The 25,577-nt window shown below is 38.7% G+C and overlaps 1 protein-coding gene and 1 long non-coding RNA gene across 44 annotated transcripts in view; one reads left to right on the top strand and one right to left on the bottom strand.

The window, feature by feature from the left end:
- Nucleotides 1-25,577, top strand: part of Nrxn3 (neurexin 3) — a 1,549,271-nt gene that overhangs the window by 1,425,402 nt on the left and 98,292 nt on the right. The window lies entirely within an intron of this gene.
- The window catches only part of LOC144377901 (uncharacterized), a 32,299-nt gene continuing 28,270 nt past the window's right edge, over nt 21,549-25,577 (bottom strand). Inside the window, exon 6 of the long non-coding RNA XR_013439172.1 lies at nt 21,549-25,144. This is a non-coding gene — a long non-coding RNA (uncharacterized LOC144377901). The remainder of the gene's footprint in view (nt 25,145-25,577) is intronic.

Raw genomic sequence — 25,577 nt, forward strand, 5'->3', positions numbered from 1 at the left:
TATCAGTGGATTAATGCACTGAGTAGCCTAAGGTTCTCTTAACACAGTCATTTCACCTCTGAATCTTCTTGCATGGTCTCACACCTGAGCTTTTGGGGGACACCTTATATCTAAACCATAACAGATTGACCTGTGTTGGCATAATAATTTTTATATCATTTTTTCAGCTAAACTATTACTAAGAACATACACATACATGCACACATACACACACAAAATGAAATAATTATAGAATAAGCAAGGTTTGCATTTAACAACCCAATGTCATAGATCCTTAAATCATATATACACCCATATCTATATTAACTTGTTGTCACACAAAATTCCAATAAGAAATTATTGTACCACTATCAATATCTAAAAACTGAAATAAAAATTCCAACTTTTTTAATATTCCCCAAGGAGGCTCTTTTTTTCCCTACTTTTACCATAATGCTTATTTCTTGGCCATCACAGAGAGAACACAAATTAAATAAGCACTTTTAATTTTATGCATCTACAAATAAGCAGAAGTTCACTTTTGCTTCATACCAGATGCTTGTATTTTAGAACTGTCCCATTGGAACTTCTTTGGTATAAAATGTTAATCGATGTGCTTCCACTTGCTGGCTTCCAACACACAATGTTTGATAATAGACTCTTCATTTGTCTCTGAGCTTTGCCACTGTCATTTTTTGTATTAAGTTTTCTTTAAATGTTCTAGTTAAGAGGTGCTATAGAAAAAGAATCACTTCCATATTTCTTTCCCCTGAAAAGGAATAAATAACACATTCTCAGAAACTCCCAATAAATCAACGAATTAGTGTTGGGTATAAATTGAGATATATGCTGGAAATAGGATGTGGTTGGGTAATTACATTAAGCATGAGCTACCTGTCATATTCACGGGAGGAGAGATGAGTGCATACTACAGTACAGAAAAGGTGAACAGGCAGGTAGGGGGAATTCTGGCAGGGATGGTAAGGAGAATGCTGGAGGTTCTAAGTAAAACAAAATATTTGAAGAAGAGAGAGGATAAATAGCAAAAGCATATTTAAAAGCATATGCAGTCATTGAGAAAACACCTATAATGCGTTCTTTTTGATTTAGCTATAGGAGATTCATAATTTTTATTGGGGGGTGGATTTAGAGTGCATATTTAGACAACTTGTTCTTGTTGAGGTGTATTCAGCAAGTTGCATGGTAATAATTATAGGGAAATATAAATCACAGGAAACAGAGCCTGCCATGTATTGATGAAAAGGAAATTGAGGTGTGGTTGTCCCCCTCCCTCTCTTTCCCATTTTCAGTAACTTACATTCTTCCATTTTCCTTCTAACCTAAGTAGGTATTTTTGTAAGAGTTTTCCTCTGTTGTAAACATTTTTCCCATCTCAGCATCCTTTTTTAAATTCAAGAGACATTTTCCTTTGCAATATACAATGAAAGGAGATTGTGTTAGAAAATATCAGAGATGGCTTTGTCATGTCTGGCACTGTTAAATCATGTAGTGTCCTAAAGAGCCCTGTAAATGAGGCCAACGGAATGATGTGACAATTGAACAAGCCTCAGCTGGATCTCTCAGCCTTTCCTCAATCTCCCTGAGGACAGAGAGACCCAGGTGGTGAGTAGATGGATTTTTCCTTGACTTTGGGGAGTCTGGCAAATTAATGTTTTGGGTTTGCTTAGAAAGCAGAGGCAGCGTTTGAAAAGGGAGGATTGGACCCATTTTATTCAGTACCCTAATGTGAATTCAAGGTAGAGGTAGGGAATTGAGAGGTGAAAATAATTTGATCAATAATTTGTAATGGCTGCCTGGTATGTGAAAGGATGTGGATGGAGTTGGAGATGTAAGACAAGTGCCTGTCTTCATGGAGTTTATGTGGCGGCAGCAGGCGGTATGTGTGTGTGTGGGGGGGGACACATGAACAAACTAATTTCACAAATACTTTTTTAATAAGAATCATGACAAGACAAGTGTTACAAAAGAAGACTGGGGTCTAGGAAAACAGAAAAAAAAACTGAGCCTTTTTTAATCTGAGATGAATTTCTTGAGAAAGCAGTGTAGGAACTGTTCTGTGTAAAGAGGGCAAGGAAGATATTCCAAACACAGGCAACAACTTCTGGTAAGGCAGGATCATGCTGCAGCATGCTCCTCTGTCTTTGGTCTACACCATGGCTCTCAAATTGGAAAGTACATCAGATTTGGTCATGCTAAGTGCCTACATTTAAAGGGCTAAGAAGAGGCAATCAAAGGAATCATACCATTATTATGACAAAGGAGTGTGGGAATCCTTGGATGCAAGTTTCTAAAGCTGGACCGGATGACAGGCAGGTAGAATGGGCATCATGCTCATCTGATCTGAACTCTCATGACCACTGCCTTTGAGATATGCCAAAGATGTAGGTTTCCTTAGTGAAAACAGGAGGCACACATCACCTAAGGTAATGGCTGATGGACACATGGACAAGGATGGATGACAATGTGTCAATATATCACACTCACTGAAGCATTGCACAGCACTGAACTGTGTCCTTTGCCTTTGAGGGTCCACACATAATGAATGATTGTGAAATGGTCATGAATGTCTTGCCAGTAATGTCATGGAACCTGTTGTGTATTGCAATGTCTGAAAACCATTCAGTATGGATCTTTTGCCTGGGTTTCCGGACTTCACAGCCATCCTAAATTTCATGTGCTTTTTTTTTCCTCAGTAGAATACCAGTAACCAGAACAGTTATTTGAGAATTTTTGATTCTTCTTCCTATTTTCTTATTCCTTACTTTGGTCTTTATTCCTGCCTGGTGGAAGCTGTAGAGTTCAGTGGAAGTTTTCCTGCAGTCTAATTAGCCTCTCTATTTAATTTTGTAATAAAAACTCTGAACCAGAAGCTGGAGATAATGTGCCCGATTCAATTCATAGATGTCAATTTCTTTTTAATTGTAGTTCTTTTCTCTAGTTCTTCCCACTCCCACTGCCTGGGCACAGCTGAGGCTTGGGTGATTATGAGACTTTCATGCCTACGCTGCCAATTATGCCTCTTGCTTTAGGATTAAATTCATTTATTATCATTGTTATGATTATTAGTAATAATAATGGGTCTCTCCATCCAAACCTGGATGAATAGTAGCATTCACAGTCTTTGCCTCCAAACTTAGCTTATTTCAGTTCTTTACTCAGATGGTTCCTTCTTTTTTAAATGGTAGGGAGCATTCATTTTTTCTGTTACATTTAAATGCTATTTTGGGATAATTTTAGATACAAGGCTTACTTTGCAAATTCTTCCTGGTATGGGAGTTGACTTATTTCCCTTGCGGTGGGAATGACCAGTTGGATGTCAGTGGAGTCTTCTCTTGGAACTGCTGCTTGGATGAAATATTTGAACAGGTAAAACATGTCCCTTGTTTCTTCCTGAGAAGGCACCAGGTCCTGGTCCTCAGAAGGACACATGGTTTTGACTTCCATGCTGAATCCAAAAGAACACTCTCTCCCTTTCTATGAAAAGAGTCCCTACCTACCACCATCCCTAAAAGATCAGTAATGTGGCCCAACCAGCTTAAAGTGGTTAACATGGCTCCTTGGCAACGTGTTAAATCTTTTAAATTTCCTTCTCAGACTTTAATTTCACTATATATTTTTTTCACTTAAAATTATATTTGCAACATCAGCCAGAGAACCTCAGGGGAAAAAAATAAGAGATACTAGATAGAAAGGCAAGGTTTTTATTTAATTGCTATCTAATTTTACCTCTGAACCTCCTTTTAAAGCAGAAAAAAAGCTTTGCAATTAACACTGAGAGTGTAAACTGCATACATGTTAAATTATAAATGTCTCTCTATGATACAGCTTCTGCAAATATTATTCCATGGACCTTCTAGAATATCTATTATGACTCATCATCAAATTTAGAGTACCAGAATTACTGTAGCGACCTTTCTTAGTTTTATATTATTTGTGACTCATTAATATAACTAACTGATATGGATATAATTCATTGGTATTTCTTAATCCTTCATATAGTGAGTCATAAGCTTTTGAAGAGTTTGGCTCAGAATCCCAAAGAGTGAGCCATCCTTTAAACACCCCTACTAATTAGTTCATTTATCTAACAAATATTGATGGGAAGGGTAGTATAATTTCTGCCATGGACTAAACACCCTTCTAGACTCTGAGACTGCAATAAGAGCACAATAAACTCATTAATTATGATTCCATTTCTAAGGGTGGGTATGGAAACTGTCAATATATAAATGAACAAGAGAATGTAGTATGAATGAACAAGTGCTATCAAGAAAATTAATCAAGATAATGTTTTACAGGATAAGTTCTGGGTGGGTAACTACTTTGGGGACAATATCTCTAAGGGGGAATGATTTAAACTGAGAGTCCAATGGCAAATACCAAGTCTGTCGAATCTTGGTGAAGAACACTGACAGCAGAAGGAATGGTTAGTGTAGAGGCCTTAGGCTGGAGAGTGTCGGCATGTTTAAAGGTAGGTGAATGTGGTTGGAGCAGTCTGGGATGCATAAACAGGAGCTGCATTTCATGGGGCCCATGAGGCAGTGGGAAGCAGATTGGATTTTATTAAATTGCAATGGCAAACTATTGGAGTGGACTAAGGACTAGAGTGTCATGATACTATTATGCTTTTTTAAAACTCAGTCTTGCTGCCAGGTTGAGAGGTGAAAATAATGAGAGAGGGTTTTAAAAGAGCAATGGATGGGACACAGAGGCCTATTATGTGACCATTGCTTCAGTTCAGATGAAGAAGGATAGTGGCTTGAGCTGGGAAAGCAACCAAATGCCCTCTACGTAGACCGCCCAGCTTGAGAACCTCACTGTGTCTTGTCATGGCCCTGAACTAGTATATCTCTGAAACCATAAACCTTAGTACTCACTTGCTGACCATAACTTTCAATTAGTATACTAAAACTCAGGTGCCTTCCTGTGTTAATAAGTTTTCCATTAGTCTAATAAGTGCCTTTCATCATGACCCTCAATTCTGTTTTTCTTCTGTTGAGTTCATTCTAGATCATTTCACATGGTTTCTTCCTCTTGTTCAACCATTAGGTTGCCTTCAACCTGGTCTTAGAAGCCTTTCTCATTCTTGATCAACCCACCTCCCATCTCACTCCTTCCTAATCAGCACCTATTTCAACCACCCAAATCTGAGTCCTCTTTTCCACACCCGCATCACTGGGTTTCAAATGTTACTTTCATTCAGAAAAAAAAAAAAAATGCTCATGGATCATGAGTTTCTTCAAATTTCTCTTCCCATCTGTTCATCCACGTCAGTCCTCACTTGAACCCTTTCATCTCTTTGTTTGAAATCTTATGGTCATTCTCCCTTCACCTTAGTTTCTTCCCAAGCTTTTAGACATCACTTAATGTCCTCATTTTTTTGTTAGTACTGTTACTGTCATTCCTTCAGCCTATAAATACATCCAGGGCTTTCCAAATTAGAAAGCAAAATAAAACCAAGGAAAAGCAACTTTCTAAGAACCAGAATCCTACTTCTTCCATCAACCACCTGCAGTCCCATGTGAGGACAGTCTTTGCTTTATGCACAAATTTCCTGAATTTTATATTTTCATTGATCTTACTTCCAAAATACAGAAAACCACAGTAATATAAGTTCTACCTATGATCCCGACTTCCAGGAAGAATCACCTACATAAGGACCTTCAGATTCCCACCACTTTTTGTTCTTTACTCCATCTACTGACATTTCTCAGAGGCACCCAGCATTCCAATCATACCCTGCTGTAATTTTAGATATGGTGCTCTTTCTACTTGGGCATATATATAATATGCACAAGAACATAATTATTCATGTGTACATTAAAGTTATTAATATATTTCTAGAGTGATTTTTTAAGAAGAAAATAAATTTACATATTTAAAAGACTTAAAACAGTGCCTGGCTCATAGTAAGGACTCAATAAATGCTAACTATTATTGTTGTTGTTGTTATTCTTGCACCTATTCTATTTGCCTGAGAAGGTAACAGTCCCTCAAGTCTCAATCAAAATACTGTCTCCTTGGTGAGTTGTTCACCTTTTCTGGCATCCTATCTTATGCTGCCAGGCTCAGCTCTACTAGTGCCCTGTCTCAGTACCTCTACAGGTAGTTTATTTATAATGAACATCTATGCACACTTTATATCACGTCTCTTCGTGTTTTTCAGACAAGGTAGGCTACATCTGGGAGCTTAAGAACCTTTCCATATCTCAAAGCAATCAGTGCTTGGGTTTACAGTTTAATACCAGAACCTCTGGAGAACCCATCTCAGCTGCTGTACATGTTCACCATGAATCTTCAAGTCAGTTCCTGGTCCATTTCCTTTACCAAAGAGATATTTCAAGCAGATGTGACTAAGCCATAAATCTAAAAAAAAAAATTAAGTTCATTGCACTTATTAGCAGCATATTATCAGCATTTTTGACCATCATACTAAAAATAGAAAAAAAAGTGTTTATGTGTGTGCCATGAAAAATTCCTATCATTATATAATCATATAGAAAAATAGAAAATAGTGTTTACTTTGTGCATGTGACATGAAAAATTGCCTATTGTTATATAATCATTGTATAATGTTGATATAAATAAGCGGTACAAATAGGCGGCTTTTCAATAATGTCTGTATTCATCAGCTTTTCTTTGTTCTGACCAAAAGACACAGCAAGAACAATTTAGGGGAGAAGTTTATTTTCTATCACAGAGGTTCAGTGTGGTTGGCAGACTCCATTGCTCTGGGCCCAAGATGAGGTTAGCATCATGGTGGAAGGGTGTGGTGGAGGAAAGAAACCCAGGACATGACAGTAAAGGAAGCTGAGAAAGCTCCACATGCAAGGGACAACATATAAACTCCTCAGGGTGTCTCTAGTCACCTACTTCCTTCAGCCATGCCTGCCTATAGTTACCACCCATCAATCCATTCAGATTACTAATCCATCAAATGAATTACCTACTGATTAGGTTATAATTCTCATGATCTAATTAGATCACCTCTGAACAATTGTCTCACATGTGAGCTTTTGGAGGGTCATCTCATTTCCAAACCATAATTATGTTAGAATAAATAGCTGATGAAAATGGGGATCATATTTGGGAGTTTGTTAGAAAATATACATAGAGAAAACCTAAGGGTTAAAATATTGAGTAAATTTTGTTCTGTATGCTTCCGCACCGATGATAGTAGAGGTTATAAAAAGCAGTATTTATCTCTCGAGTGTTCTATACTGATGTGATCTATCTCTCTAATTAGATAGTCAATTATTTTTAAAGAGCTGCAAATAAGCCCTATAAGAATGTCATGAATGCATTTTACTTAGAAACATCTTGCAGATAAATTTTATTTTTATTCTTCTTACATCCTCCTGCAACCTTAAATGAATAACAACAAAATCAAACTACCCAAACTGATTTGAGAAACAGAGCACTACTGCCTGATAGTACGTTAATCATGTTTGCCAGTCCTTCTTTTACATTATTGTGCTTTGGGATAGAAAAGGTAGGTGGTATGTGAGCCTCCTTAGAGAAATGAACAGTTGGTGTAGACAGGCTTCTCGAGAGATGTAATGTTTTTTTTTTCATGCAAAAATTCCCAAGTAATAAAAAAAGGCTTGAAAATGATGAAAACACATGATATATAAGTAGAATTATTAATAAAATGCACTGTATCTTTGGCTTCCATAGAATCTTTTCATGATGTAGACAAATTGGAGGTAGGCCAGGCTGAAGCAACAAGAATGATTAGGGGAATTGAAGGGACCGAAGACAGATTAAGGGAGCTAAATATGTAGACCTTGGCCCAGTGACAGCCCAGAGCAAATGACATTACAGGCTATAGATACACATGTAAAAGTGGCTGGCCACAAGCAGAGCAAGGGATTACTTAGGTAATTGGATGAAATCAAGGGAGGGAAAATTGTGAACTCAATATCTCTATTATTTCCTTGACTGTGAGAATTATTAGATTGTGAAAGAGCAACCCTAGAAGTACTGCTTGGATTAAAGAAAGAGGCAGGAGCATGAAGTCCCTGAGGGTCTATCCCACTCGCAGCAGCCTGTTGCCAGGAAGCAGATTCCACTCACATTGCACCCTTAGGAGTGCACACATTTAGGAACTCCCTAGAGGAAGGAAGAAAATGATCCAGTCAGCGCGAGAATCAGATGGCCTTTGGAGCCAGATGACACAGGTTTTGTGACATCTCTGCTGGTTTGTTCTTGCCTGACCTTCTGCATTGTTGCTTAGCCTTGCCCAGACTCATCTGTGAAGTGGGTATCCATATGCATCTTCCAGGGAGAGTGATCTGGATGTCTCTTTTTAATGATTTAATTGCGTCCAAATCGAATCCTCTTCCCATTATCACTGTCACAGTCTTGTTTGCTTTAGTAGTATCATAAATGGTGCCCTGGACTCCAAATTTACTTTCTTCCATAGTTTTCATAAAGCAATCAGAATAATTTTTTTTTTTTTTTGCAGTTCATACCTGATTAATCCATTTGTAGCTTAAAAATTCCAAAGAATCTCACTGACTTTAGGACAAAGTCTAATCTCCTTAGAATGGCATATTTTTCACCATCTGGCCTGACTCATATTCCTACCCTTCCCCGTGTAAGGCTCTAGCCATGCTGACTTGCCTTTATCTTCCAGAATGATCGTTGTTCAGGTATGCTGGTACAAACAGATAAACACGCTGACGCCTCTGCTGAGAGTCCCCTCTCCAGTCTCTCTTTCTTCATCTCCCATTTAGTTCACACTCTGCCTAGAAAGCTTAGCTGAGTTTTAACCTGAGCTGGGCTGTCTTACCTGAAGTTCAGTTAGCCCAAATGAAGCTTATTATTATCTTTCTATTAATTCTTCAGAGTTGTAATTGTCTTTTTGCATCTCTGTCTCCTGATAGACTTTTGGCTTTATTTGAACAGATGCTTAGATTAGTGCCTGCCACTTAGTAGGCATACAACACATATGTTGAATCAAAGAACAATGTATTGTCTGTAAGGCTGGATGGATACATTCTTGCAGGCACTAAATGTAGCAAAATACCTGAAATATAAGAGATCATCAGTTCATACAGTTTTTTTCTCTTTAAGTTTTGAAATTATGGAATATACATGCTTGTCTCTGCAGATCATGGTGTCGAATGGGTTTTATTCAGAGTTAGCTGTGTGTATGTATATCTATGCTACCCACCTCTGTACATCACTAGGAGGAACCGCAAGAGTCTAAGTGACTGGGAGTATAAGAGCACTCGCTGGAGAGAAATGTCAATATACCAGCCTTGAGGTATTATTTGAAAATATCCTATTGAAATAGGTAGATACAGATCTTCATTTCCATAACTGGAAGCTCTGAGAGCCTGATTGAAGAAACATGGAAATGAGGACAGAGACTAAAATGGGGGTTCAGTACACACAAAGCAAATGTTTCCCTCTTTATATTCTATTCCCTCTGGGACTTGCCCATGGCCCATTTGCTTGACCTTAGAACACATGTCCAGCACCCACCTCATCTAACATTTCCCCTAATTGTCAGGTACATCATAGCATCTTACATGATCAATTGCTCTTGCCAAGAGCAGAATGTTAAGATTCATGAATTTCGAGTCCACCCCATTAATAACCGGAGCAGGGTTTTTATTCTTCCTTCCCTTTGTTTTCTCCCTTGCCAAGTCTCCCTTCTCACTCTTTGTGCAAGTGTGTTTAAAAGAGACAAATGGAATTTCAGACCTAGCAATGAATTGCCACCTAAAAGTACACCCCAGGGTCTCCCGTGTCCCTTCGCAGCTGTGTGATAAATTGCCATCTTTAGAATTAATTGTTACCTTTTCAGGAAGTGTTTACTTGTTTTCATCTTCTCACTGGCATTGGTGAACCTCTGAAATAGAGAGCCAAGCTCTCTCTTGCCCTCTCAGGAGCTCCTATGCTTGCAGACAGCAATCAGTGGATCTGACAGATGAGCAGTGCACCTTCCTGTTGGGTCCTAGTTCAGGAATTCAGTGAACATGCAGGCCATGCCTTCTAAATGGACTTTTAATAGACTAACTTGCTTTTCTTTACTTTTGGCTCCACATTAAAATTTCTATGAGGTTTACCCCAACCTAGGTTTTCTAGGCCCAGCAAAAGAGCAAACATTTTTTTTCTTTGTTATATTATTGCTGTACTCAAGAGTTCAAAGGAAGAATATTTTTTTCATGTACCCCTTTGCAGACATTACTGAGCTTGCTCAGGCATACACAGGGTGTGCCTGTCACCTGTACTTGCTCTAACTTCAGGGATAAGTTAATAATAATGTCTGCCAAAAAGATGGCTTTAGCCAGATATAGCTGTGCACACCTATTATCCCAGCAGCTCGGGAGCATGAGGCAAGAGAATTGCAAGTTCAAAGCCTGCCTCAGCAATTGGGCAAGGTCCTGAGCAACTCAGTGAGACCGTGTGTCAACATTTTTTTAAAAAATATATAAAAAAGGACTAGAGATGTGGCTCAGTGGTTAAGCACTGGGACTACTCTCTAGTACAAAAAAAAAAAAAAAAAAAAAGATGGCCTTGATCAGCTCATGGGTTAGAATGAGCTTAAACCCAGTTTTCCCACTACACTTTCAAGAGTATCCTGTGTCTCTAAGCCACAAAGACAACAAAAAGTTAAAATACACACTTTCTAATAGTACCTCTATTATGGCTGCGAGTATAATATATTCAGTGGTTCTCAATCAAGGATGATTTCCTCCCCTCCCGCCAAGGGGACATATGGCCTTGTCTAGAAACATTTTTGGTTGTCACAAGAGGGGGGGGGAGGAGGAGCATATAGATGAGCCATCCAATGATACTCATTAACTCAGAAATATATAAATCCCACTACACTTTATGCTGTGGGAAACATGTAAAATGTCTAAGCTGTGACTTCATTAGTACTCTGAAAAACAGAAGAAACAACCAGTATTTATTTTCAAGCTCTGACTGTATGACAGAGGTCAGCTACGTGGAGCAGGATACTTGAGTAAAGCTCTATGGTCGCTGCAAAACATTGCCCTAGCTGTGTCCTTGAGGGACTTGTACGTCAATTGGAGGAACTGAGAATCTAGTAATAGGATCTCATACATGTACAAACCTTGTGGCCTCATATCACACAGGCTTAAATTCAGTACTGAATTTGAGGATACAGTAAAGACTGGAAAGATCTAAAAGATTTAAGGGGAGAGGAATTTAAGCACAGCTTTGGGGTGACCAAATCAGGAAGTAAAGAGGTAGGATTAATTTGTGATGCATGCATAGAAAAGTGAAGAGAATAGAGGGCTTGGTATGGAGGGGGGAAGCCTGATTATTTGTACCTATTGTCAAATCCTCAAGAATCAACTGGCAAATGACAGGTTCAGAATCTGCAGAACGATTTGGGAGATCAAAAAGGAAACATCAACCTTGGTTTTAAATCCAAGCAGGACTGTTTCTTAGCAAAACTAATTGAGTCTTGAAAAACAGGTGAGCATCAGATGTGGGGCAAGAAATTTCAGATCCATCAGGGGATTTCAGATGGACACATTTGACAATTTCCATTTTGCAAAACAGGAGAAGGCACAAGAGACAAATGGGCTTCTTTCAGAGAAAATGAATCGTTGGAGCTCTCTTTGTTTCAGAATAGAAGTGAGGTTTTTGAACACACTGAGCCTGGAGTTTTTTGAAGAAACCTATGATCGGTATTCCTTACCTCTGACTCTCAGTGGAGCATACCCCTGTGTCTTTTCCTGCCTTAGCTCTGTCTCCTATTGGCTGTTCGGTGGGAGCATGTCTTTATAGAAGGTCTACAGGATTGGGAGTAGGGAGACCTGGATCCTAACTTTCCTCTAGCTAGTGAGGGACTCTGGGCAGAGTCACCAAAGTGGAGTTTGTGCTGAGCTAGGTCGTGTTCAGCAATAACCCTATACACTGATACCCCTATTGACTTCCTTGTTCCATTCAAAGAGGTTAGAGGAAAAGTGACATGTTTTATGATGTCTCGGAGGAATGTTGAAATACGCAGTGTCAGCAGCCTCCTGTTCTCGATAATGATCTGGCATACCTTATGAATAAACAATACAAGGGTTTTGGTACTGCATCTTGTTCGCAGCATATTTATAAAGTCATAACTCCACAATCGTGTTTTTTTTTATTGACAGAGGTTCTGGAAGGGGAAGAATGACAGTGCAATTGCTTGCTAACATCTGGGTGCACTTTCTGCACATGGTAGAGCCCAGAGGAGAATTGTTCCAAGGCAAGACACTAATCGGATTCACATTTCTACCTGTAGGCACTTAAAGAAGCTGTCAGATGTTTCCCGTGGTGACACACCTGAGTCCCAGAGAGCTTACAAAAGTGGATTTCTGAAATGTTTTGGAGCAAATTCCTACTATCTTTTTTTTTTTAAGGAAAAGATTCCTGAAGTAATTTTGCCAATACCTCTGTCTTTTTATTTTTATTTTGCACTTAAGCTCAGAAACCAGAGCCTTCGACTAATGTTTCATCTTTCTTGTTTTCTAAGTTGTCCATTTTTAAAAGCAAATTTTAATGAAAATTCAGTATTTGATACTCTGCTCTCACAAGGATTTGGGGGCAGACACTGCCAGAACCTTGCTTTAAAAGTGATTCTCTTTGATGCAGTTTCTGCTCACAGGTGGTAACCCCCTCAGTATCAGCACTGCTTCTCTATCATAAAACTGACATGGTCTGTCTGGCTAAGGATATAGGTGGAACTACTTCCATCTAACTTCATTCTGTTACCATTAATATTTGACTAGCAGAAAAAAAATTTAAATGCTCAATGCTTGTGCACTGACCTCAGCATTATTAGACCATCCAAAGGAATAATTTGTTGAATCTGAAGCACACAGAGTTGCTATTTTAGTTGGCTTATAAAAGACAATTGCTCAGTATTACTGAAGAGTTTCACCACTGCTTAACCTGCATCATTTACTGGGTTTGACTATGACTTTTCTAGCAGAGAGCTTACCAGGCACCATGCATAAAGCTGACAGCTTTCCACACTTGGTACTATTGTCTCCCCAATTTGTAGATTAGGAAAGCAAGATTGTTACAAAATATGTTGAACATCCAGAGTCATAAATTCCTATTGTTTAATCCCTTGTTAAAAAACTCCAAAGACTTTTGAAATAAAATAAACTCAATTGTTGTGTTCACTGGAGTTTTACTTGGTACAGCATTTGTGACTCTCAAATAATCATGTGTGAGATAATTGACAAGGGGAGAGAGCCAAGCAGACCTATTTGCAATTTTAACATCAAGCAGAAGGCACACTGCTTTGGAAAGCTACATTGTGTTTCCTTTCACACTGTTGGAAAAACAAAAAGTAATTTACTCAAAGTGCCTAGAGTGGTTGTCTGCCAAATTGTCAATGTTCAATAAATGCTATTGGTATTGTATTTGCCATTGATATTGTTATTTGGCCATGTACACACATAGGACTGAAGACAACTCAGAAAACTTCATATTGCTATTATAACATTCCTGGATATTTGCTCCCTAAAACATTTCTAATAATCTTTTTATTTTTATTTTTTGCATTTGACACCTTACTGAGAGTTGAGTAACAATTGCAAAGTCTACTTATTTAAATCTTCAATTGGCAAATTGCATTTTGATTAGACCAACAACATGAGTAGCTAGTTTTAGAGGAAATATGAGTATTTGATACATAGAATTTTGTGCTGATTAATCAAGCCATGGTTCCAGAAGATATTACTTTTTAAGATAAATACATTCTCCTCCCAAGATCTATGCGGTGATATGTTATGACTTGGGGGTCACTTCAACTTTTCAGCAAAGATGGAGGGACAGTTACTGTAGCCGCAGGGTAGCAGGAGACCTTGCTTGTCAGGCCTCGAATGATATAAATGTGGAAGATCACAGCCCAAATGGCTCATTTGTTTCAGGTTGCAGCCCCATGTATGCCCATTGGTGATTAGATGTAAGAAAAACATTGGCTAGCATAACCTTTGAAACTAAGAAAGTGCATTGCCTGATGTCTCATTTCTCTTTCTTTTTGCTTTACTTCATCTGCTGTGGATGACCCCTATTTTCTTCTTGCTCTCTTATGTCCATGAAAAAAAAAAGAACCCCCCTTGTGCAAATATGGTACTGTTTTTTTCTTGGCTGGAGGGAAATTGCTAGAGCTTAAAGGAGATGTCAGGTTACTGGAGTTTTACATAGTACAGCAGTTAAGACTCTCAAATAATCATTTGTGAGATCATTGACAAGGAGAGAGAGGCGAAACAGACCTATTTGCAACCCTGATCACCTACAATTTGAGGCTAGATCCTTCTGTCACATTCCCAGAGCCCACAGTGGGGGACACAATTTATTTTACATGCGTGAAAATCAGAAACGGGAACCATGCAAGACTCCCCTTTGCAGGAAAAGTAGACTATTTCCTCTCAAATTGCTGCCCTCTGTTGAGAGGCACCTTCTCCCTGAAGCCAGGTAGGAATGTACCTTTGAAGCCCTATACAACCCAACCTGTGCTTTAGAGCTAGAATATTCCCGCAGTGTGGTAACTGAGTAGGCATTTCTTAGAAAAATTAAAAGCAAAAATGACTCCATAGGATAAACTGGCTTTTCAAGCAAAGTGGAACCTTTGCATGTTTGAAGCGTAGACCCATTCGTTGATGGCCTCAAGAGCCTCTGAGTCCTTCTTCCAACCTAGGGAGAATCTGTGGTGAACAAGGAATAGGTGGCTCCAACATTTTCAGCATGGATCAGGCTGAAAGTCCCAGTTGACAAGGCCAGCTATGGGTGCACCTTTCCAAATCTCGCTCCTGCCAGGAGACAACTCTCTTTCCTTCCCATTGCTTTCCCTCCTGAAGAGAAGGTCATTGGCACCCACCACTTGCAGGGTAGTCCTTATCACAGGCAGTGGGTGCCTTTGAAAGGCACACTGTGACAGCAAGGCTTTGAAGGCAAAAGGAGACTTTTTCATCTTTGCAGGCCCCAGCCGGAACACTGGTTCTCAGTGCAGTACAAGCAGTTTCAAAGTTATCTCCCATGCTGATATGAATGTGATAACACGGAGCACAGAGGCGCCATAATGATTTCCTTTCAAATGGCTGCCTCACCATTTATCTTTGCACACTGTCATAGACTGATATGGTCGGGAGTTAGCAGTGGCATGGAATAATTAATCTCACACTGGGGAAGTAAGTTCCTCATTTGTCTCCTGAGAAATTAACACTGCATTGACAGGAAAAGTAGATGACACAATGAGAAAAGGGAAGGGGTGTGGTATTTGTAACTCTAGGTGCCAAATTGTGGCGTTGATTATTTAGAGTTTTGGTTGAGCACCTACTGTGTACCAAATGCTAGGGATAGTGATGATTCCTGCATTGGAGTACAGCATAGTCCCTTGATGGTCACATCTAAATGTTTGTCACTCTGATAAAATACCCAGGGCTGTTAATGGTGATACTTGTGCCATCATCTAAAAATATAGCTGAATTTTGCTGAGTGCTTTTCTGGTAAGGCTCAAGCTCTAAAACAAAGGACCCCAAACCCACCACCAGTGCAAAGCCGCTAATACAGTGACTATTTGTTAATTTGCTTACTTATCATATGCCAATGTGTCCATCTTAGAGTGGTCTAGGGATGATGGGGATGTTCTACCACTTCCATCTTGTGGTTTCCATATCTGGATTCAAGTCTTTCCTACTTTCTAGTCGGGGAAAGAGGAAAGAAAGAACACACCTCACCAAGCATGAGAGTAAGTCCTTGAAGTAGCATTCACCATGTTACTTATATTTGTCCTGTCTAGCTATCAACAAAGCAAGATGAAAGAAAACATAATCACTGGCTAGATAGTCACATACCTTGCTTTAAACCAGTTAGGTTAGTGTGGGGTAGTCCTCCATGGTAGAGTGCTGGCCCGGCATGTTCAAGTTCTGAGGTTTGAGCCCCAGTACCAAGAATCAGTTAGAGTATTCTATATCTTTTGTTTTATATATAATATATGTTTAGTTGTAGATGGACACAATACTTCTATTTTATTTATTTAGTTTCTTAAGGAGGTGCTGGGGATTGAATCCAGTGCCTCACACATGCTAGGCAAGCGCTTTATTTTACCACTGAGCCACAACCTCAGCCCAGGGTTTTCTATTTCTAATTTCTAAAAGAAAGAAGGAAAGCTAGACATGTGGGGACTATAGCAATCTCTGCACAGATGTTGGTTGAATTCCTTTTCACTTGTCTAAATTTCTAGCAATGTACCTCTCAAATGAAGGAATTAAAGGAGGCACACTTACTACACAGTTCTTTTCAAGGTCAAAATCATGATGGCTTAAGGCACCTGCTTCTTCCCTAGCTTTTGCCAGGCAGTAGACAGAGTGATGGGCTCTGTACTGGGAATTTCATTTTTGCTCCTGTTTCTGTTTGGAAATATCAGGGGCTGAAATCAGGTGGGATTCCAGTGAGAACAGGCTACACTGTAAGAAGAGGCTGGTGGAGAGAATGTTAAGTACCTAATCCTCATTTGAAGCTCTGAAAGGACTAAATGGGCCAAGCCTAACAATGTTACCCAGAGGCAAGTTTTGAGGCTTGGACACTAGTAGAGAAAGTGTTTAGCATCATCATGTTTCCACAAAAGAAAAAGGGCAGCAGGTACTGGCCTGAGTAGAAAAGCCTCAAATTGAGGGTCGCACATACATATTTTTAATGGATCAAGGCAAGAAACCAGATTTGACTATCATGAACTGTGCTAATGGATGGCTCCCGGTTTTCCTACTGAAAGGGATAGTGGTTTGTTTTTTTGTTGTTGTTTTTTGTTTGGTACCAGCCTTTGAACTCAAGGGCATTCAACTACAAAGCCACCTCCCCAGCCTTATTTTGTATTTTATTTAGAGACTGGGTCTCACTGAGTTGCTTATTGCCTTGCCATTGCTGTGGCTGACTTTGAACTTGTGATCCTCCTGCCTCAACCTCCAGAACCTCTGGAATTACAGATTTGTGCTCTCATGCCTGGTGGGAATGTGTTCTTGAAAAAGCCCCAGAATTCTAGGCCATCGCTTCCCAGTGTGTACCTTTGGTACATTGGTAGGCTGTACCAGGCTGCAGAAGATTAATCCTCTCAGACCCTAGGTTGGCTGAGTGGGGCCTGAAGTCACCATAGTCCCTAGACGTGTCCCCTCCCACCATGAAGGCCTCCTTCATCTCTCTCATATTCTGTGTGTGCCATGATGTGGAAAAGATGGAGAGCACTTAATCAAAGCTACCAATTAGAATCAGTTCACCCTGGACACTTGGGAATTAACTGAGTTGGTTACTCTGGTGATTCAAATAAATCGTCTTATCCAGACACATTGGAGAATCAGGTCTGGCATTTTGTTTTCCTCAATAAAGTGAATTATGGAAAGAGGTTTATTGTAATAATTAAGGAAGATTTATGCAGAGATTAACTTTTAGCCTCTGTATTCTATGACACCAATGATATTTTATGACCAAAAGATGAGTTATAGAATTTAACTATGTGATTCCAAAAATGTGCTCTTCAATGTCCTAAATGAGGTATTCATTAATTAGAATTCAATAAACAAGTTTTTCAAATGTTCCTAATTGGAAAAAATAGTTAAAGGGAACTTACTGCAAGTTCTTTAATAAAGTGAAAAATTATCCCTCAGTGACCAAAATATTAGCTTTAATCCGGTCAGTAATTTAACTATTTGGCCTGAGGCAGATATCTCATCTCTCTAGAAAGGATTGACTATGAGATGAGTCTCAGTAGGGCAGGGAGTATTAGCAACCTGATCTTAGGGCCTACCCTATCATCCTGAGTGGGTGTTCCCTTGGGACAAATCTACAACTCAGAAATACACTGAATGAAAATCTTCCTGCTCCAGGAAAGCAGTGTGTGGTTTCTGTGGTCAGAGTGGAGAAAACGGTGGTGTCTTCTGAGCTCTCAGCTCAACTGCTCTGGGCAGATCAAATGAGCAGAGCAAGCCACAGCCACTTGTTTCTCTTCTGCCTGGTTTGCTTCTCCAGAAATTTCCCAAATTACAACAACACCGAATTGCCCATTAGCTCCAACTGACACCTCATAAATTGTTAAACAGACAGAGCTCAAGTTTAAAAGAATGGCCTTTGTTCGGAGCTGTGATTTTACTTTTATTTCAGTCATTCCTCTGATTTTTTATTTAAAAGATATCACAGGACCATCATGCAAAATGGTAAATAATAAAACATTCTCTAAACTACACATCACATTAAGGTCTGATCATTATATTTTCCAATTGAGCATTCATTCCTTTCAGATGATGTGTTCTTACTGGTCTTTAAAATGATCATGAATTGAAAACTACCACTTAAACACAAATACGATTCTTAACTAAGAAAATAGACCTGAACTCATTAAATATTTCTACCCAGTGTTTCTACCCAAATGACCTATTTTCCCCTTCCTTATTTAAAATTAGAGTTTTTTCTTTCTTTTATCTATGTTTTATTTTGTTTTTGTTTCTGGATATCAACCACTGAGCCACATCCACCCCCTTTTTAAAAAAATATTTTGTTTAGAGACGGGGTCTAGCTGAGTTGCTTAGGGCCTTACTAAGTTGATGAGGCTGGCTTTGAACTCATGATCCTCTTGCTTCAACATCCTGAGCTGCTGGGATTTACAGGCGTCCGCCTCTGCACCCAGCTGTTTTTTTGTTTTTGTTTTTTTACCACCTTAATTACCTACATAATCCTTTCTATTATTTATTCATCATTGTAGCAGTATTTCTAAGGTGTCCACTTTTGTGGTTTTCTAGGGTATTTCCAAGATTTTGGCTTTAGTTGAGTATAATCCCTTTATCCCTCCCTTCCTCACCCTCCATCAGTAACACCTGTAGGTTTAACTCTAAGTTAACGAATGTGTCACTCCTCTTCCATTTACATGCCTGTTTTCCACCTTCATCTCATATTTCTGACTTTAGTACGTAGTGTCCTGATAAATGGGGGTGCTTTGACTCACACTACAAAGACACTGTGTAGTGTTCATCTGCCTCAGCCTCTGTTTTTACTGGAATGGATCTATCTATACACCCGTCCTGGGCAGCCCATATCTTGTTAGATTTGACTCAAGTTAAGGTCATTATAGTATTTAGCTCTTAATATTTATCCTAAGTTCAGTCTAGTAGCTTAGTTATTTTAAGAGAAAAAAAAAAGGTTTTCTTTTTTTTTTTTTTTTTTTTTGTATATGTGAGTGAGGAGAGGGTGTGAGGATGGAAAGGTGAGAAAAGGACACTTCTTGCCAGTGGTCCCATCTGGGAGACTTTGAATGCTTAGGCCTGTAGCTCATCTGCTTATACATAAGGCTAGTCTTATCTGTTAGTCAGGAGGAAATTTAATTTGCAAATTATTTTATTAAAGGATAAATTAAGGGACTGTGTGGGAATTTTAATCATCTAACATAATGGATCACAAAGCTTGCCTGGATTTAAAACTGGGTCTTTTGTGAATTCTCATGCATAGTGATACCACAAAAATAGCCTCCTGTGTTAAGCATTTGTGAGCCTGGGACTCTTTAATATACTTTTACATTTATTAATTCGCTTAATTCCCACAACAAACCTAGGAATAAGTTTCTCTTGTCTTACCTTATATGTGAGAAAACTCAGGAATGAAAAATTTAAGAAGCTGTTCTCAATTCACACAGCTGCACTGGAGGTAGGATTTGAATTTACATATGCTAAATCAATCACTCCATATACTATTGTGGTATGGATTGACGGAAAGGGTAAAGAGGGCAATGACCCTTTAAGGGCTCAAAAGAAAATGCTCAAATTCATATTTTGATACTATTATTAATCTCAGCAGGATAAGCTGTTAAATAAGCGTTGCATTTAAGGGTCCTGACCTTGGATAAAATGAATTCTTTCCCATGAATCTACTACTGTGACCAAATGGCACAGTATGTAAGGAATGAATAATTAAATCCAGATGTCTGTCTCTTCAGGCAACAGCAGCAGCAAAAATTGGAGGTGGGGGTGGAAGGGAAGATAGAAATGACAGACCCATATTCATAAAAGCCGTGATAATAAATTTTAAAATTATCCTGTTTTTAAATACCAGCCTCCTACTAATCCTGAGAGTTTCCCAACAAAAAATAAAATCCCCCTGCCATTTAACAGGCAGCAATACAAAATCCTTACTCTGTCAAATGTAATATGCATAACCAGATTCACAATTTGGTTTTCTTAAGGAGGAAGAATTTAGTTATCATTAGACTCTTTGGGAAACTGGTTTTAATAATGTTCTTTGATTATCAGGGGTATCATTTTTCCTTCAGGCAAAGAAGAGAAAATGTGCAGCTCAAACCTTTGCAATAAGTGATAATGAAGTTGGTCCATTTCCTTGCAGAATTGTAAAAATTCTTTATCACTCAACATGAGCTGAGGTATGAAGAAAGCAGCTTCTCAAATCATAGGAAACTGCTGAATTCACAGATTTCTCTCTTGACACAACGAACTGGCCACATATTACATGAAGCCCAAATTTGCTTGGTTGTTTTTTTGTTTGGTTTTGGTAACAGTTTTTTATTTTCTGATGCAATTAATAACGAAGAAGAAAAATCAATAAGAGAAGACATAATAATACTATGTGTTATTTTTTTATTGCAATATGTAAGAAGGGTAGAAAAAAATGAGAGAAAACAAATTATCCTCATACTTGTGTCCTTAATTCCCTGTGCAATTTTCCACACAGACATCTTCCTGCCATTACATAAACCAAGGACATTCTTTTGCCTCCTTGCTCTGATAACGTGCCAGTTGCTGGTCCCAGTGCTGATACAATTAATTAAAATTATAACCATGTCTCTAGCTAGCCTCAGTAGAGGCATGCCCTGCAACATTTTCTGGATCATTTATTTAATATTCATTGACTTGAAGTCACTGAAGGTACCAAATCTGTCATCAAATCTCTTCCACTAAAGATGGTAAAAGATTGTTTTGACCAAATCAGGTCTGCTTCTCTTCCAACCTAGTGAATTTCTGAGCAGAAGGATTTTATTTCTCATTTCTTTGCCAACCCACCCCAAACACCAGTATTCCTTTGCAACTTATTAAATTGCTCTTTTCTGCGATTGGTAAAAGCGGTTATTATTCTGTGTATGCTCTGGAATCCTGTTTAAAATTTCAGGTTTTTAATTTAGGGACCAAGGCAGGATATAGGGTGTGTCAGTTCTGGAATGCTGAATGACTGAAATGTCATGACATTTACAATCCAGATGTCCTGGTAAGCTGAGAGACAAGACAGCTTGGTTGATAATTAGATGGCAGATGTCCAGGCAGTGTCACGTAATACATAATACTTTTGGTATATTTAAGACTTGGGACCCTAGCTCTGATGGATAACTGAGAAATAGCTTCATCCATACTATGATTGTATTTGTGTGTGTGTGTGTGTGTGTGTCTCATAATTTCATAGTATTTTTTACATTTTGCTTTTTTCTCATTAAAGTAAAAAAATAGCAAACACATGAAAATAAAAATCATTCATAAAACCTGTTTATTTATGTCCAATATATTTATAGTTTATTATGATTATCAAAGTTTTTTTATTTTCAAAACTTAGACTCCCTATCTACAAATGAGAAATCGGAGGCCCAGTAAAATTTTAGGATTTCTAAGATCATCCAGCTAACTAGTAGCAGAAATGAGGCCAGTTCTCATAGTCTCTTGATTCTCAAGTCAGTGTTCTTTCCAAAATACTTTGCTCTTTTTTTTGGCATTTATGAATGTCATAATGTTTGTGAATTTAATATTTTCATACATTATGTATATTATTTTACAGTATGATATGTCTGTTGCCAGTTAATACATGAGACCTTTTTTCCCCCAGAGCAATAGGGGGAGCTAAGTATTTTTATACTTAAAGGAGGGAAATCCTAGTTATAGAGAAGCGTCCCTTGAAAAATTAGCTGTCATGGCTCTAACTTCCTAGGCTTGATATGGCTTAACCTTGTTGGTGGAAGAGAAAATTTTAGGGGGCTCTGTTCAGCTGTCTTGTGAGTTCCATAACTCACAGGAAACCTGAAAGAAAATGTATTTTTCACATCTCCCAGAGGTATTTTGTGTACACATAACTCAAAAGCAAATAAAGTTTAAAACTTCAAGTTTTACATGTGGCTATTGTCCTCTGAGGTATGGTCGGGAGGAAAATGACTAGAAAAGAACAAGATCATAAAAGTGTCCAAACATTTCCCAAGTGAGGATCTTGAAGAATTTCTGCAATGTCATGATTGCTGTCTTTCCCTGATCTGATAGAGCCGCTGGGCAGGAAATCTTTCTACCACTGGTGGCTTGTTATGGTTTTGATATGAGGTGTCCTTCAAAAGCTCACATATGAGACAATCAATGCAAGAAGGTTTGGAGGAGAAATGACTAGGCTCTAGCCAAAACCTAATCTGTGAATTAATCTCCGAAGGGATCATCTGAGTAATAACTGGAGACAGGACAGGTGTGGCTAGAGGCAGGTGGGATGTGGCTGGGGGAGGTGGGGCATTGGGGACATGGCTTTTCGGGTATATTTCTATCTGGCAAGTGTAGTCTCTCTGCTTCCTGATGGTCATGTGAGTTGCTTCCTGATGGTCATGTGAGCTGCTTCCCTCTGCGACACTCTTCTGTGATGTCCTGCCTCACCTTGCGCCCTGAGGAATAAAGCCAGGCTTCTATGGATTAAGACCTCTGAAACCATGAGCCCTTAAATAAACTCTTCCTCTTCTACAATTTTCTGATCAGGTCTTTAAGTCACAGTGGCAAAAAAAAAAAAAAAAAAAGGTGACTGAAACATGAGTTACTACTATCTTCCCCTTGAATGCCCTTCTCAGTTCTCTGCCCCGTCAACTGGCACTGCCTTCCAAAATGTTCTGAAAATAGTTAGTTCTCCTTGTTGCTATAGAAAAAAAAAATTTTTGTCTTGTGTAAAAATTGACAATTACCATACAACATTGTGAAATAGTGTGTGAAATGACCAGCTTTACTTCATATTGGAGGACCTGATAGTTCTCACCAGTACTTTCCTCTTAAGGAGGAACATTGACTGTTTTGCGGATGATTCCTCTTGGAGCCCTGGGACTTAACATTTCAACCACTTGTTTCTGTCTACCATCTCGGCTTTTACTGTCAGACCAGGATTCCCCGGTTCCTGGAGTCCCATCTTGTTTCATGGATCTGAAACTCTCATTAACACATCCATTCACCTAGTCTACTGTCTAGCTCAGCACTGTCCTCTCTTTCCTAGTAGTCCCATTTAAAAATTAAAATAAAATGAACAAAACTGATTTTGAAATATAATAATACAGCAAATAAATGCATTTAATTATGTCTTACAAACAGAAATACCAGGAATGTGTATGAGAATAAATGTCCAAACTCAACCTAGATAAGTTACTAGGGTCTATAATTTGAAATATTTTTTGATGTTGCTGGCTTTATCAAATATCTTTTTTTTTAATTGTATTAACCCTTCAGAAATGTTCTTCCATGCTCAAACATGGCTTAAATCTTCAGCAAAATTAATGAGAGCTTTCTTTGCTGAGTGCACAGGTCTCTCAGTTCTAAGCATAGAGATGTATGTGTGGATGTGTATGGATAGGGCTTATCAATAACGGGGCTTGACTGCACAGGTGAGAGGAAAGATGGAGCTTCTTAATAAACTTGAAATAGCCCTCACAGCCCTCCAACATGAATCAGTACTTTGACTCAACAATGATCAGATTAAAAAGTACAAAGTTTCAGCTAATCCTCTTAGCTGCTACGTACAGCAAGCATCCAGATGTTCCAAACAGCCAGGCTGCAATTGTTTGCTTTTTATTTAGAAGTTTTGTGCTAGCATACATTATGACTTTCTTCAAAGACCAAGTGCAGAAACTAAGTTGTACTTTTCCATTCCCTTACTAAAAGTGTGGTAACTTGCAATTCCAGAGTTCATAGCTTTAGGATTGGCCCATTGGGCTCTGCACTCTGGAAAATGTTGGCTCTCTAATGAATTCTCCTTGTCCACTCAGCAGTTAACCAACTATAACTTAGAATATGTCTAACAAATGCAATCCTATCTTACTTAATATTAGCTAAAGTCGCTTCAACTAAACAATGGAAAATGTGACATATCTAGTGTAATTAAGTATTGAATAAATAAATGGGATAACTATCCACTGGTTAGACCAATGCCACAACTTTTAGTGAAGTGATTAAAAACAGTAACCATAGTGATATTTGATTACTATCCACAACTGACATGTCAACATTCGTCTTCATATTTACCCTATGTATAGGATCTCACCACAAAGTTCATGGTTTTTCATTTTAACAGCCTTCTAGTTGTTGTCACTTCTAGTTGTGTTGCACATTTTCTGGCCTACAATATTGATTTCATCTTAATGTCATCGCTGGGAATTGATGATCTTAGGCTTGGCATAATATTGATTAGATCCATATGTCACATCATTGTGCAGTGTTCTTATGAAAGTATGATAATACTTAACCCAAAATCGAGACTAGTTCCAAAAGTGGTAGGCTTCATATAAAAATCCATCATGGAATAACAGAGTATTTCAAAGACTGGGATGAATGGGTTTAGGTCAGCAGCTCCTTTACATCAAAATTCCCATGGAAATCAACCTTTCAACATTCAGGAAACCAGAAAGGGTAGCTAGCTGGGGGATGTCATCATGTCTGTCTGGAAGGGTTCATTAGCCCACCTGTAGTAGGTTGGAAACTTGTTCCCCAAAGGTACTCCTTGGAATCTGTAAATTTCACCTATTTAGAAAAAACTGTCTTTGCAAATGTGGTTAAAGATCTTAAGGAGAGCCCTGGGTTTTCTTGGTGAGCCCTGAATACCATGTTAGGAGAGTGAATCCGAAGGAGAATCCTCCCTCCAACACACACACACACACACACACACACACACACACACACACAGGAGATGGTGACGTGAAGACCAAGGCTCGTATTGGAGTGAAACAGAAACAAATCCAAGAACTTTGGCAGCCACCAGAAGCTAGAAGAGCCCAGAAAGGAATTCTCTTTAGGGCCTCCAGGGAGAAAGTAGCCTGCTGATGTCTGGGCTGTAGCTTTGCAATCATTCCTGCTCATCTCCATTATGAACTTTAAAGTAATTTTATCCAGTCGCCAACTTCTGGCCTCCAGAACTATGAGAAAATAAATATGTTTGTTTTAATTCACCCAGTTTGAGCTGATTTGGTCAGGCACAGCAAACTGACAAGGACATCAACCATCTTAAAGAACAGGATCAACAAAAACTAGCAGGAAACCAAATAAGGGAACAAAGCATGAAAAGTGTGAATAAACGTACTTTTAGAAAGTGTTGTTTCTATAACATACAATGTAGATAAGAACGTATCTTAATCTTGCAAATTGAAGTTTTGAAATAAGTCTCCTGAAATGCCATTTTAAGTATACCTGTGATCTTAAACTCTTCTGATTTAGAAATTCAGGAGCTATCATTGCCTCTGGGTTGATTTGAAATGAAGGCACATTGGTATTTTGAGGGTACATTCTGTGACTGAAAGGCAGAATGGAAGAATTCAAAGTCATAGCCTGGAGTTAGTCATATGAACACAT

This window comes from Ictidomys tridecemlineatus, chromosome 5 (genome assembly GCF_052094955.1).
Source record: "Ictidomys tridecemlineatus isolate mIctTri1 chromosome 5, mIctTri1.hap1, whole genome shotgun sequence".
Lineage (NCBI taxonomy): Eukaryota > Metazoa > Chordata > Mammalia > Rodentia > Sciuridae > Ictidomys > Ictidomys tridecemlineatus.